Here is a 12570-nt window from a genome sequence, read left to right on the forward strand (position 1 = left end):
ACTCTTTTTACTTTCATCATTGCACATCCAACAAATCACCAACAGAGATGACCAATTTGAATCCATTTTCACATTCACCCTATTGGTAATGCTTAAAAATTGGATCATAACTCCAAAAGTATCAGAGATCCCAGTCTGGAACTTTGATATGCCCGTATAGTATGTTACGTTCAACTATATATATATATATATATAGATATATATATATATATATATATATATATATTAGCCAAATCAATTTTTTTAAATATGTTTATATCTTTGAACATTCATACATTTATGTGAAAGTACTGTCATTGAAATCGAAATACTACTCGTATTACAGAGCAAGCGGTAAGGCTTTAAATACAGTTGAAGTCGGAAGTTTACATACACTTATTTTGGAGTCATTAAAACTCGTTTTTCAGCCACTCCACAAATTTCTTGTTTAACAAACTATAGTTTTGGCAAGTCGGTTAGGACATCTACTTTGTGCTTGACACAAGTCATTTTTCCAACAATTGTTTGCAGACAGATTATTTCACTTATAACTCACTGTATCACAATTCCAGTGAGTCAGAAGTTTACATACACTAAGTTGACTGTGCCTTTAAACAGCTTGGAAAATTCCAGAAATAATTTGAGTCAATTGGAGGTGGACCTGTTGATGCATTTCAAGGCCTACTTTCAAACTCAGTGCCTCATCATGGGAAAATCAAAAGAAATCAGCCAAGTCCTCAGAAAAAATATTGTAGACCTCCACAAGTCTGGTTCATCCTTGGGAGCAATATCCAAACGCCACGTTCATCTGTTCAAACAATAGTACGCAAGTATAAACACCATTGGATCATGCAGCCGTCATACCGCTCAGGAAGGAGACAGGTTCTGTCTCCTAGAGATGAACGTACTTTGCTGTGAAAAGTGCAAATCAATCCCAGAAGAGCAGCAAAGGACCTTGTGAAGATGCTGAAGGAAACAGGTACAAAAGTATCTATATCCACAGTAAACGAGTCCTGTATCGACAAAACCTGAAAGGCCGCTCAGCAAGGAAGAAGCCACTGCTCCAAAACCGCCATAAAAAAGCCAGATCACGGTTTGCAACTGCACATGGGGACCAAGATCGTACTTTTGGAGAAATGTCCTCCGGTCTGATGGAACAAAAATAGAACTGTTTGCCCATAATGACCATCGTTATGTTTGGAGGGAAAAGGGGACGCTTGCAAGCCGAAGAACACCATACCAACCATGACGCACAGGGGTGGCAGCATCATTTTGTGGGGGTGCTTTGCTGGGGGGGGGGGGGGGGGGGGGGGACTGATGCACTTCACAAAATAGATGGTATCATGACAAAGGAAAATTATGTGGATACATTGAAGCAACATCTCAAGACATCAGTCAGGAAGTTAAAGCTTGGATGCAAATTTGTCTTTAAAAATGGACAATGACCCCAAGCATACTTCCAAAGTTGTGGCAAAATGGCTTAAGGACAACAAAGTTAAGGTATTGGAGTGGCCATCACAAAGCCCTGACCTCAATCCTACAGAAAATGTGTGGGCAGAACTGAAAAAGCGTGGGCGAACAAGGAAGCCCGCAAACCTGACTCCGTTACATCAGCTCTGTCAGGAGGAATGGGCCAAAATTCACCCAACTTATTGTGGGAAGCTTTTGGAGGCAACCCAAAACATTTGACCCAACAATTTTAAGGCAATGCTACCAAATACTAATTGAGTGTATGTAAACTTCTGACCCACTGGAAATGTGATGAAAGAAACAAAAGCTGAAATAATTCTCTCTACTGTTATTCTGACATTTCACATTCTTAAAATAAAGTGGTGATTCTGACTGACCTTAGACAGGGAATTTTTACTAGGATTAAATGTCAGGAATTGTAAAAAACGGAGTTTAAATGTATTTGGCTAAGGTGTATGTAAACTTCCGACTTCAACTGTGGCTAGGTTTCCGTCCAATTGGCGACAGATTTTCATGCAAATATTCTAAAATGTGCATATAACAATATGCACATTTTTCTACAAGAGATGTTTCCATCAAACTGACTTATTGCGAATAAAAGGCTATGCGTGCTGACTAGTGCCCATAAAAACTTTTTGAGTTAAATTCCCATGTAATGTAGCGAATAAAAATTACAAGTTGAATGGGTTTCTATCGCATTTTCAACTCTAAGGATGGTTTTGTCACAAAAACTGTTGAATTCTTTCACAAATGTGCCCACTCTGGTCTTGGCACCTGCACTCTATCCAACATTTTGCAGATACAGGACACCTACATTATGGATAATAATTTTTATTTGTCAAACTGCAGCTATGCATCGATCATCATGTTACCAGAATAAGACCCTCAAGATTTATTGGAAAGGAGCATCAAGCTCATCATCGAGTATTTTCACCACCCTGTGAAATTCATCGTAAATTATTTAATCTGTAATCTGTAGAACTGTATGCTTTCCTGAGTTGTAGTGGGAGAGAGGACCACAAAACATATCATTGAGTGACTCCAAGTTCACTTCAATATGGTAGTTATTATATCAATACTTGCGCTGTCACGGTTTTCTTTATGTGAAAGAGAGTCAGACCAAAATGCGGCGTGGCTATTGCGATCCATGTTTAATAGGACAAAGTAAACACGATCAAATACAAAAACAAATAAACGAAAACCGAAACAACCTAATACTGGTGCAAAGTAACACAGCAACATAACAAGGACAGGAACAATCACCCACAAAACCCAACACCAAACAGGCTACTGAAATATGGTTCCCAATCAGAGACAATGACGAACACCTGCCTCTGATTGAGAACCATATCAGGCCAAACATAGAACTAGACAAACTAGACATGTAACATAGAATGCCCACTCAGCTCACACCCTGACCAACCAAAACATAGAAACATACAAAGCAAAACATGGTCAGGGTGTGACATGTGCATAAAGTGTTTCCCCTCATAATTAGTTTTACCAACACAAAAAGATCATACCCTGTCTAACGAACAAATTGTCTGTCAACATTTATACAATTGTACCGGCATTTCCATCAGCCCAGTCTCAACTTTTTTCATGCATCAGGTAATTCATCTGCATGAAATGGTTACATGGAAACCTGGTATATTAGGCCTGGGGAATGCCAAAATATCACAAAACTTCAATCAATTATTTCTCTATGCTTTAAAGGTCCAATGCAGTCATTTCTTTTTCTCGATCAAATAATTTATGGGTAACATGCTGACCACACCGCGAGCGTTGTACACATGTTATTCAATCATTGCACCCACACTGCTCGTGCGCCTTAGCGAGCATCTGCATGGCCAGGCGCTAAAATAGAAATAGGTTCTATTTGTGATGCTCAACGCGCTGCAAGTTCGGCCTCTTCCATCTCCTCATTGGTGTTTAGGAGCATATACCCACATGGGTGATTGAAAGATGAACTGACGTCCACACTCCAGTTGGTTGTAGTAATGCACGTTAAAGTTGTTTGCCAACCGCCATATAAAGTCCAAAGAAGTAAAAAAGAAGCCTGAGGAAGGAGGAGAGATGACGAGAAAGGGATTCGGTTTACCGTTTTATCTGTGGATTAATTCTCGGATTAGAGGACCTTGTGCATTTCAAGTAAAATAACAACCTAATGTTTATATCCCAGGAAAAATGAGCTAGCAACAGCAAGCTAGCTAGCTAGCTAATTGGTTCAGAGTTTGTTTTGATATTTCAACCTGCATTACCTGATCGTGTCTGGTGTGGGGGTACAACATCAACATGCGGACGTCTGGTTTGGTCAGCAGGTAACAGTTAAGTACCTAACTGTGATTGTTTCAATTAAAATGGTTAAAAATAGCTTCATAGAAAAGAGCAGTTTCTCGAGCAAGAATTTTGCTAGGTCTGTCCTGGAGTGGTTTAAGTGGAGAGGGGAAAACTGGAAATGAGCCGTTATTGGCAGAGAGGTTTGGAACTCTCTTTCTTATTGGTCTATTTACTAACTTACCATGGAAGGCCAAAACTCCCTCCCACCAAAACAGGCTGATATTTCAGGCAGTCTCTTCAAACAGCACATGCACTAAAAGGGCATTATCATAATTTTCACAATTTCACAGTATTATTCCAACCTCATAGCATGGAAATATACAGTATATACAAAAGTATGTGGATGCCCCTTCAAATTAGTGGATTCGGCTATTTTAGCCACACTCATTGCTGACAGGTGTATAAAATCGAGCACACAGCCATGCAATCTCCATAGACAAACATTGTCAGTAAAATGGCCTTACTGGAGAGCTCACTGACTTTCAATGTGGCACCGTCATAGGATGCCACCTTTCCAACAAGTCAGTTCTTCAAATATCTGCCCTGCTAGAGCTGACCTGGTCAACTGTAAGTGCTGTTATTTTGAAGTGGATACGTCTAGCAACAAAGGCTCAGCCGCAAAGTGGTAGGCCACACAAGCTCACAGAACGGGCCCGCCGAGTGCTGAAGCGCATAGCACGTAAAAATCATCTGTCCTCGGTTGCAACACTCACTACCAAGTTCCAAACCTCCTCTGTAAGCAACGTCAGCAAAATAACATTGTCGGGGGCTTTATGAAATGGGTTTCCATAGCCAAGCAGCCGCACACAAGCCTAAGATCACCATGTGTCGGCTGGAGTGGTGTAAAGCTCGCCGCAATTGGACTCAGGAACAGTGGGAACACGTTCTCTGGAGTGATGAATCACGCTTGACCATCTGGCAGTCCAACAGACAAATCTGGATTTGGCAGATGCCAGGAGAATGCTACCTGCCACAATGCATAGTGCCTACTATACATTTCGGTGGAGAAAGAATAATGGTCTTGGGCTGTTTTACATGGTTCGGGCTAGGCCTCTTAGTTCCAGTGAAGGGAAATCTTATCGCTACAGCATACAATTACATTCTAGACGATTCTGTGCTTCCAACTTTGTGGCAACAGTTTGGGGAAAATGCCCTTTCCTGTTTCCGCATGACAATGCCCTCTTGCACCTTGCGAGGTCCATACAGAAAGTATTTGTCTAGATCGGTGTGGAAGAACTTGACTGGCCTGCACAGAGCCCTGACCTCGACCCTATAGAACACCTTTGGGATGAATTGGAACGCCGACTGCGAGCCAGGCCTCATCGCCCAATATCAGGGCCTGACCTCAATAATGCTCTTGTGGCTGAATTGAAGCAAGTCCTTGCAGCAATGTACCAACATCTAGTGAAAAACATTCCCAGAAGAGTGGAGGCTGTTATAGCAGCAAAGGGGGACCAACTCCATATTAATGCTCATGATTTTGGAATGAGATGTTCGATGAACAGGTGTCCACACACTTTTGGTCATGTAGTGTGTATAAAACACAGGAAAATCACATTTTTTACTGTATTGCTTATCAAACTTGTATGCATGTAACTGCATATGACATTGATCTACAAGTCAGATAACTGTGCGCACAGTGCAGGAGAAGCAGCTGCTCGTACCAACGACAGATAGGCCTACCCTATCCCTGTTCTAATATTCGTAGGCTATATCTGAGCGGTATCTTCAGCATTCAGATGTTTGTCAAATGGATTTCGCAATATTACATCATATGCTTAACAATATCATGTTCTGGGTCATTGTTACCAAATGCGCCGAAGAAAGGTGTGTTTTATCGGGGGGCTGTGTAGACTATAGGAGTGTGGACACAACCTCACGTCTTGCTGATTGCACGTCTAACTGCTGATTTGGGCTTTTTCGATTGCTAAATTCACCATAAAAAAAACAATTGTTAGTAGTTCTGCTTTAAACAGTCATAGCATTTGGTCATTTTACATGAAAGGGGTAAAGGTATAATTTCACAAGGACCGCAATCGTTTTTGCGAGTCCTAAAGGTCGAGGCGGGAGAAGAGAACAGCGCTCCTCGAAATTCCGAACGGTCAAAACCATTCGCTTTTCAGAGGGGTGAAATCCAAATCTGTGTTATATTAATTGGCTATGTTTCTCATAGTTGATTTCTAAAGATAAACATTTACTTGTTACTAGCTAAAAAAAATAATGTGCTATATGACAAATTAATCCAGCCAGGTCACCTGTGATACAAGTCCATATTCGACGTCCATCTATGTCTGAGGATGACGTGGAAACCGACCATTAGGGGCAACAGTGAGGGCTGTTACCTTCAAGTAGGTTTCGGTTTTGTTAGGGTATTGTCTGATTCCAAAGGTTGCAAGTTTGAATCCAGTGATTTTGTTTTAAGCCTATCCCAAACCTTAAACCTAACCTTAACCTTTCAGAGTTAATGCCAAAACTTAACATTGACTTTAAAAAATGTAGGGTTAATGGATACACTTAACCTTAAACTCTTCAAAATGTGACATTTGCAATACATTTGAAATTTGAAGTTTGAGGAACATGGATGAACATCTAATTCTGAAGTGAGACTGGAAGAGAAAGTTGAGTTAATCCGTGGATTTGACATTTTATGATAAACCCACACAAGGGTCCAGATACAATTACAGACGCCCGTGATAATCGGAAGTACCCAAAAAGGCCACGAGATGTAACGTGATAAAATTAAAATTAAAAACTTGAAAGTTACCAAAATTCTGTTAGTTTACTGGTAAACTTTAAAAGTTATCAATAACATGCCCTCCCTTACAGCCCTATTAGTAGTGATGAGCGATTAACATAAATTAATGTTTTAAAAAAAACTAAAACTAATTGACCAATTATTCGAATTCCATTTAGTTCCGTTTTTTTGTGAGCTGGATGTGCAATGTCTAGACATAAATCAGATCAAGCCTGAACTGTGCTATGTAGTGGGGATTTGTAGTTTCCAACAGGTAAATATTAAACATAGTTTAGTGCAGAAACGTGGTGATTAACTACAATGACCATAATCCATTGCGCACCCGCTGAAACTTGTCCTAATGTGTGGAACAGACGCCGAAAATAAAAGAAGAAACTGAGAGAAGAATGTGCGATCGAGAGGGATAGAAAGCAGTTGCTTCGCAAGCCTTAAAATACATGATCTAAGTGATTGATAGTTGGTATTCAGCAGTCATAAAAGTATGCCTTATTTACTTGAAGAACTACTAAAATAGTGATTGTTTTTAGACAGCATAGACAGCAGCTCAATAGAGATGAGATGATGACTTGGAATGAAAATATAGTCATCAAATAAAACAAATATTTTATTAAAGTAATGTGAGTAAATTATGCAGTAATGGGCAGTCACTACCATCATGGGACTTTTAATTGTTTTATTCAGTGTTGTTACAGCATCCAACCCACATAGTGCATTTAATGTAAAAAAAAAATATAAGTACTTTTTGCTGTTGTTTCTGTTTTTGTTCGATGATTAAAAATGACGGTTTTCGAGAAATCGAAAACCGTCCATTTTAATCATCGAACAAAAACAGAAACAACAGCAAAAAGTACTTATCGCTCAGCACTACCTATGAGTAGACAAGCCTGAAAGCTCAGTCCGTCTCTGTCCGTGTAAGTGTTGATATCTCACCACAGGAGGGTGCTCTCGGTTTGAAGATTGTACAGTGTCAAGAAAGGATCAACAGAGACTGCTCATCCTGTTAGTAATACTAAAGCCTCAAAATGTAATCAGAATTGTGTCAATGACATGAATCATATTTTTAAAACATTATTATACTTTTCAAATAATACCTCTGAAACCAATGCTAACACATGCATTTGTCTAATTATGCTATTTCTGCAGTTCCTACTGAATAAATACCCTACAGTATAGTACATCTATGTATGTTCCATATTAAATGCTTGCAAGTGGTGCATAACTATTTTGCTAAGGCCACCCTGGCATCCCTATGTACTCAGATAATTTAGACCACAAATGATTGACTAAAACAGTAGATTCATTTCAACTTCCAGACAATTGGCATGTTCTTCTCCTGACTCACAACAACACACGTGAAAGGCTTAGACAGTGTATAACACACACACAACCACAAACCGTATACACACACTAATTTATAACAATATCAGTAGGTGCTCTTATATGGCCAGTGATTAAGGGCAGTGTGTCTGTAATAAAGGCTGGTAATTGGTTACACCTGCAGAGGATTGGATGACAATGAGGATTCAGGGTTCATCAGAGACACGTTAATCCCTATAATAAATCAGAGGGATTTGGACGCTGTTCTCTCCCAGTGCCATAGTTCAGTCCTAACACTCTTCTGTAGCGCTGCCCCACAATATACAGTATCCAGCTGCAGCAAGGAGCAGCAGGCACGCTCAAATCTCACATATGCAGACTATGTCCCAGGCATGTGATGTCCTGTTGGGGTAGAGACTTAGAGTTGGGGTTGATTTAGGGTTAAGGACTGGAACCTACATTTCTAAAAACCTGTTTTTGCTTCGTCGTTATGGGGTATTGTGTGTAGATTGATAAGAAAAAACAACTATTTAATACCTTTTAGAATAAGGCTGTAACGCAACGAAATGTGGAAAAGGCGAAGCATTTACGAGTTTAGATGGTTCTCAAATTAATCAGGTCTCTGCATATAAATACTTAGGGATATGGTTGGATGATAAACTGTCTATTGACGAACTTTGTAAACGGCAAAAAATCAAGCTAGGCTTCCTCTATAGAAACAGGACATGTTTGTCCTCTACAAATAGAAGACAAATTGTGCAAGCTACTTTTCTGTCTGTTATAGATTATGGGGATATTATTTACATGCATGCTACGGCATCAACACTTAAATCGCTGGATGCTACTTATTATTGCGCATGTAGGTTTATTACGGGTGCTAGCTACAGAACTCACCACTGTGTTTTATATCAAAATGTGGGTTGGACTTCGTTGTCCGTGATACGAGAACAACATGCTCTCGTGTTTGTCTATAATGCATTACTGAATAAGCTACCTTCTTATTTATCATCACTCATCAATATTAGAATTAGAATTCTTAAAAAACAGGTCTCAAACATGGATTACACTTGAGGCCCATGCGATTTCCACAGAGTTGGGTATGGCTGCCTTTTCCTGTTACGCTCCTTGCCTATGGAATAGCCTGCAGACTAAACTTAAACTTGAGACTTGTCCCCCTTGCTCATTTAACATATTTATTGGAGCATTTTTATTTTTGTATTGATTGTAACTGTTTCGGGTAATGCAAGTTCTTGTGCTGTTAGGGGAATAACCTGTGTGTAAATGTAATCTGTTGCTGTATTTTTTTGTGTTATCTGTGATCGTTTTGTTTGTCTTGTGTAGTTTCTTAATCATTGTAGATAAACTGTATGTGTAAACATGTATATGCAGGGCCCAGCTGTAAAAGAGACCTTGGTCTCAGTCTGTGTTCCTTGTTGAAATAAAGGTATAATAATAATACTTTCCGAATTCACCGTATCTGTTCCTGCTGGATTTTTGTCAGAAGTTTAATATTTGGATTATTTCCTGTGCACAAAACGACCTCACGCATGAGTTACAGGCCTATCTCTTGAGGAACCATGTAATACAGTGCATTTGGCAAGTATTCAGACCCCTTCACTTTTTACACATTTTGTTACATTACATACTTATTCTAAAATGCATTAAATAAATGTTTTTCCTCATCAATCTACACACAATACCCGTAAGGACAAAGCAAAACCAGGTTTTTAGATTTTTTTTAATCATTGAAAGTCCCCAAGTCCTCTTTTTTAAATGGAAGAAGTTTGGAACCACCAAGATTCTTCTTAGGCCAAACTGAGCAATCGGGGAAAAGGGCTTTGGTCAGGGAGGTGACCAAGAACTCGATTGGCACTCTAACATAGCTCCAGAGTTCTTCTGTGGAGATGGGAGAACCTTCCAGAAGGACAACCATCAGTAAAAGGCACATGATAGCCCGCTTGGAATTTTCCCTAAAGCCACCTTTATTTTTGATTTATTTAACCTTTATTTAACTAGGCAAGTCAGTTAAGAACAGATTCTTATTTACAATGACGGCCTACACCGGCCAAACCCTGACAACGCTTTGCCAATTGTGCGCTGCCCTATGGGACTCCCAATCACGGTCGGTTGTGATACAGCCTGGATTCAAACCAGGGTGTCTGTAGTGACGCCTCAAGCACTGAGATGCAGTGCCTTAGACTGCTGCGCCACTCGGGAGCCCCCACCTAAAGGACTCTCAGAAGGTTCACCTTCCAACAGGACAATGACCCTAAGCACGCAGCCTAGACAATGCAGAAGTAGCTTGGGGACAAGTCTCTGAATGTCCTTGAGTGGCCCAGCCAGAGCCTGGACTTGAACCCGATCAAACACCTCTGGAGAGACCTGAAATTAGCTGTGCAGAGACGCTCCCCATCCAACCTGACATCGCTTGAGAGGATCTGCAGAGAAGAATGGGAGAAACTCTCCAAATACAGGTGTGCCAAGTCTGTAGTGTCATTCCCAAGAAGAGTCGAGGCTGTAATTGCTGCCAAAGGTGCTTCAACAAAGTACAGAGTAAAGGGTCTGAATAATTATTTAAATGTGACATTTAATTTTTATTAATTTTTTTATACATTTTCCACCCCAAAAAATTTATGAGGGAAAAAAACGATTTAATCCATTTTAGAATAGGGCTGTAACGTAACAAAATGTAGAAAAAGTCAAGGGTTCTGAATACTTTCCAAATGCACTGTACATAAATTATGTCTACATATTGGCGCTGGGCATAACGCCTACATGTGAGTTTGCTTCTTTCAATGAACCAAAAATTCCCCCCCAAAAAGTATAAAACATTTCCTTATGCACAATAGAATTGTAGGTTCTAAGATAATCACTCCAATTTTCTAAAACGTTCTCTGCTGTAACTCTTTGAGGTACGAATGCAGTCTCCCTACTGTTTGTTTAGTAAACCGCAACTAGCAACAATCAGAATCAGACTTGTAACTTGTTGTAACTTGTTGAGATACGAATGCAGTCTCCCTACTGTTTGTTTAGTAAACCGCAACTAGCAACACTCACAATCAGACTTGCCACTTACACTTAGCATTTTTATTTCAAGTGTGACTTAAACAAAACAACTATTGTGAACAAATGGAAAACTATTAATTGTATTTTATATATATTATGTAACACTTAAAATATTTACAAATCACAAATCACATTGATTGAACTTCAGTTTTATATGGTGAACATTGACAAAGAATAACAGACTGCTCTCTTCAGTTTTCCATTTGTTCCATCTTTCTTTGTTATTCTTTGTCAATGTTCACCATATAAAACTGAAGTTCAATCAATGTGATTTGTAAATATTTTAAGTGTTACCAAATACTTATATATATAATAAATAATATAATAAAAATATATATAGAAATAAAAAAATACGGAAACATGTCCAATTAGTCTATGTGAAAAGTCTGTGATGTCAGTCACAGGTTTTTGTCTGTCATTATGCCAATATGGAAAAGGATTTGACAGAATTACAGTACTAGTCAAAAGTTTGGACACACCTACTTACTCAAGGGTTTTTATTTATTTTACAATTTTTTGCACTGAGAGCCAGTTTCATCATAGCGCTTGATGTTTTTTACCCTTGAAGAAAGTTCTAGAAATGTTCTGCATTGACTGACCTTCATGTCTTAAAGTAATGATGGCCTGTCGTTTCTCTTTGCTTATTTGAGCTGTTCTTGCCATAATATGGACTTGGTCTTTTACCAAATAGGGCTATCTTCTGTATACCCCCCTACCTTGTCACAACACAAGTGATTGGCTCAATTGCATTAAGAAGGAAAGAAATTCCACAAATTCACTTTTAACAAGGCACACGTTAATTGAAATGCATTCCAGGGCACTACCTCATGTCGTGAAGCTGGTTGAGAGAATGCCAAGAGTGTGCAAAGCTGTCATCAAGGTAATGGGGTGGCTACTTTGAAGAATCTCAAATATAACATATATTTTGATTTGTTTTAAGACTTTTTTGGTTACCACATGATTCTATATGTGTTATTTCATAGTTCTGATGTCTTCACTATTATTCTACAATGTAGAAAATAATAAAAATAATAAAGGAAGGTGTGTCCAAACTTTTGACTGGTACTGTATGCAATGGTTAAATTCAAACTCCAACTGTGTCAATGCAACTCACAATTATTAAGACCATATTCTGTTGGAGAAAATGTGTTTAGATTCACAAAATATTCATCATAAAACCTCTGAAAAGTCATGTCTTGATATACATGATCACAGCTTAGCGTGTCTATCTCTGTATCTTAAAAACAAGTATAAGCCTCCATATTTTTCATCAAGACAGTTTTTTTTATTGGGCACATTTTTAAATACTTCAGTTATTATCAGTAGCGTTGTTACGCTCAACTAGGTGTGGTGGGTGGAATCAGGCGCAGAGAGCAGGGATCAGTCGTTCTTCAAATTTATTCCCCAGCGCAACAAAACAGTCACGCCAACACACAGGGCGTATATAAGTTGCCAGTCCAAACAGGACAAAATAGTCCGGAGAATAAATACACAAATAAATCACACCAAACACAGAGTAACACAAACAAGCCCGCACAAATACCCAGCGGGCCTAGTGCCCTTAAATACCCTACAAACAAACCCTAATACAAAACAGGTGTACCCAATTACCCAATAACCCAAAACAAACGGAAAGGGAATCG

This window comes from Oncorhynchus mykiss, chromosome 5 (assembly GCF_057628025.1).
Source record: "Oncorhynchus mykiss isolate SJ-2025 chromosome 5, ASM5762802v1, whole genome shotgun sequence".
Classification (NCBI taxonomy): domain Eukaryota; kingdom Metazoa; phylum Chordata; class Actinopteri; order Salmoniformes; family Salmonidae; genus Oncorhynchus; species Oncorhynchus mykiss.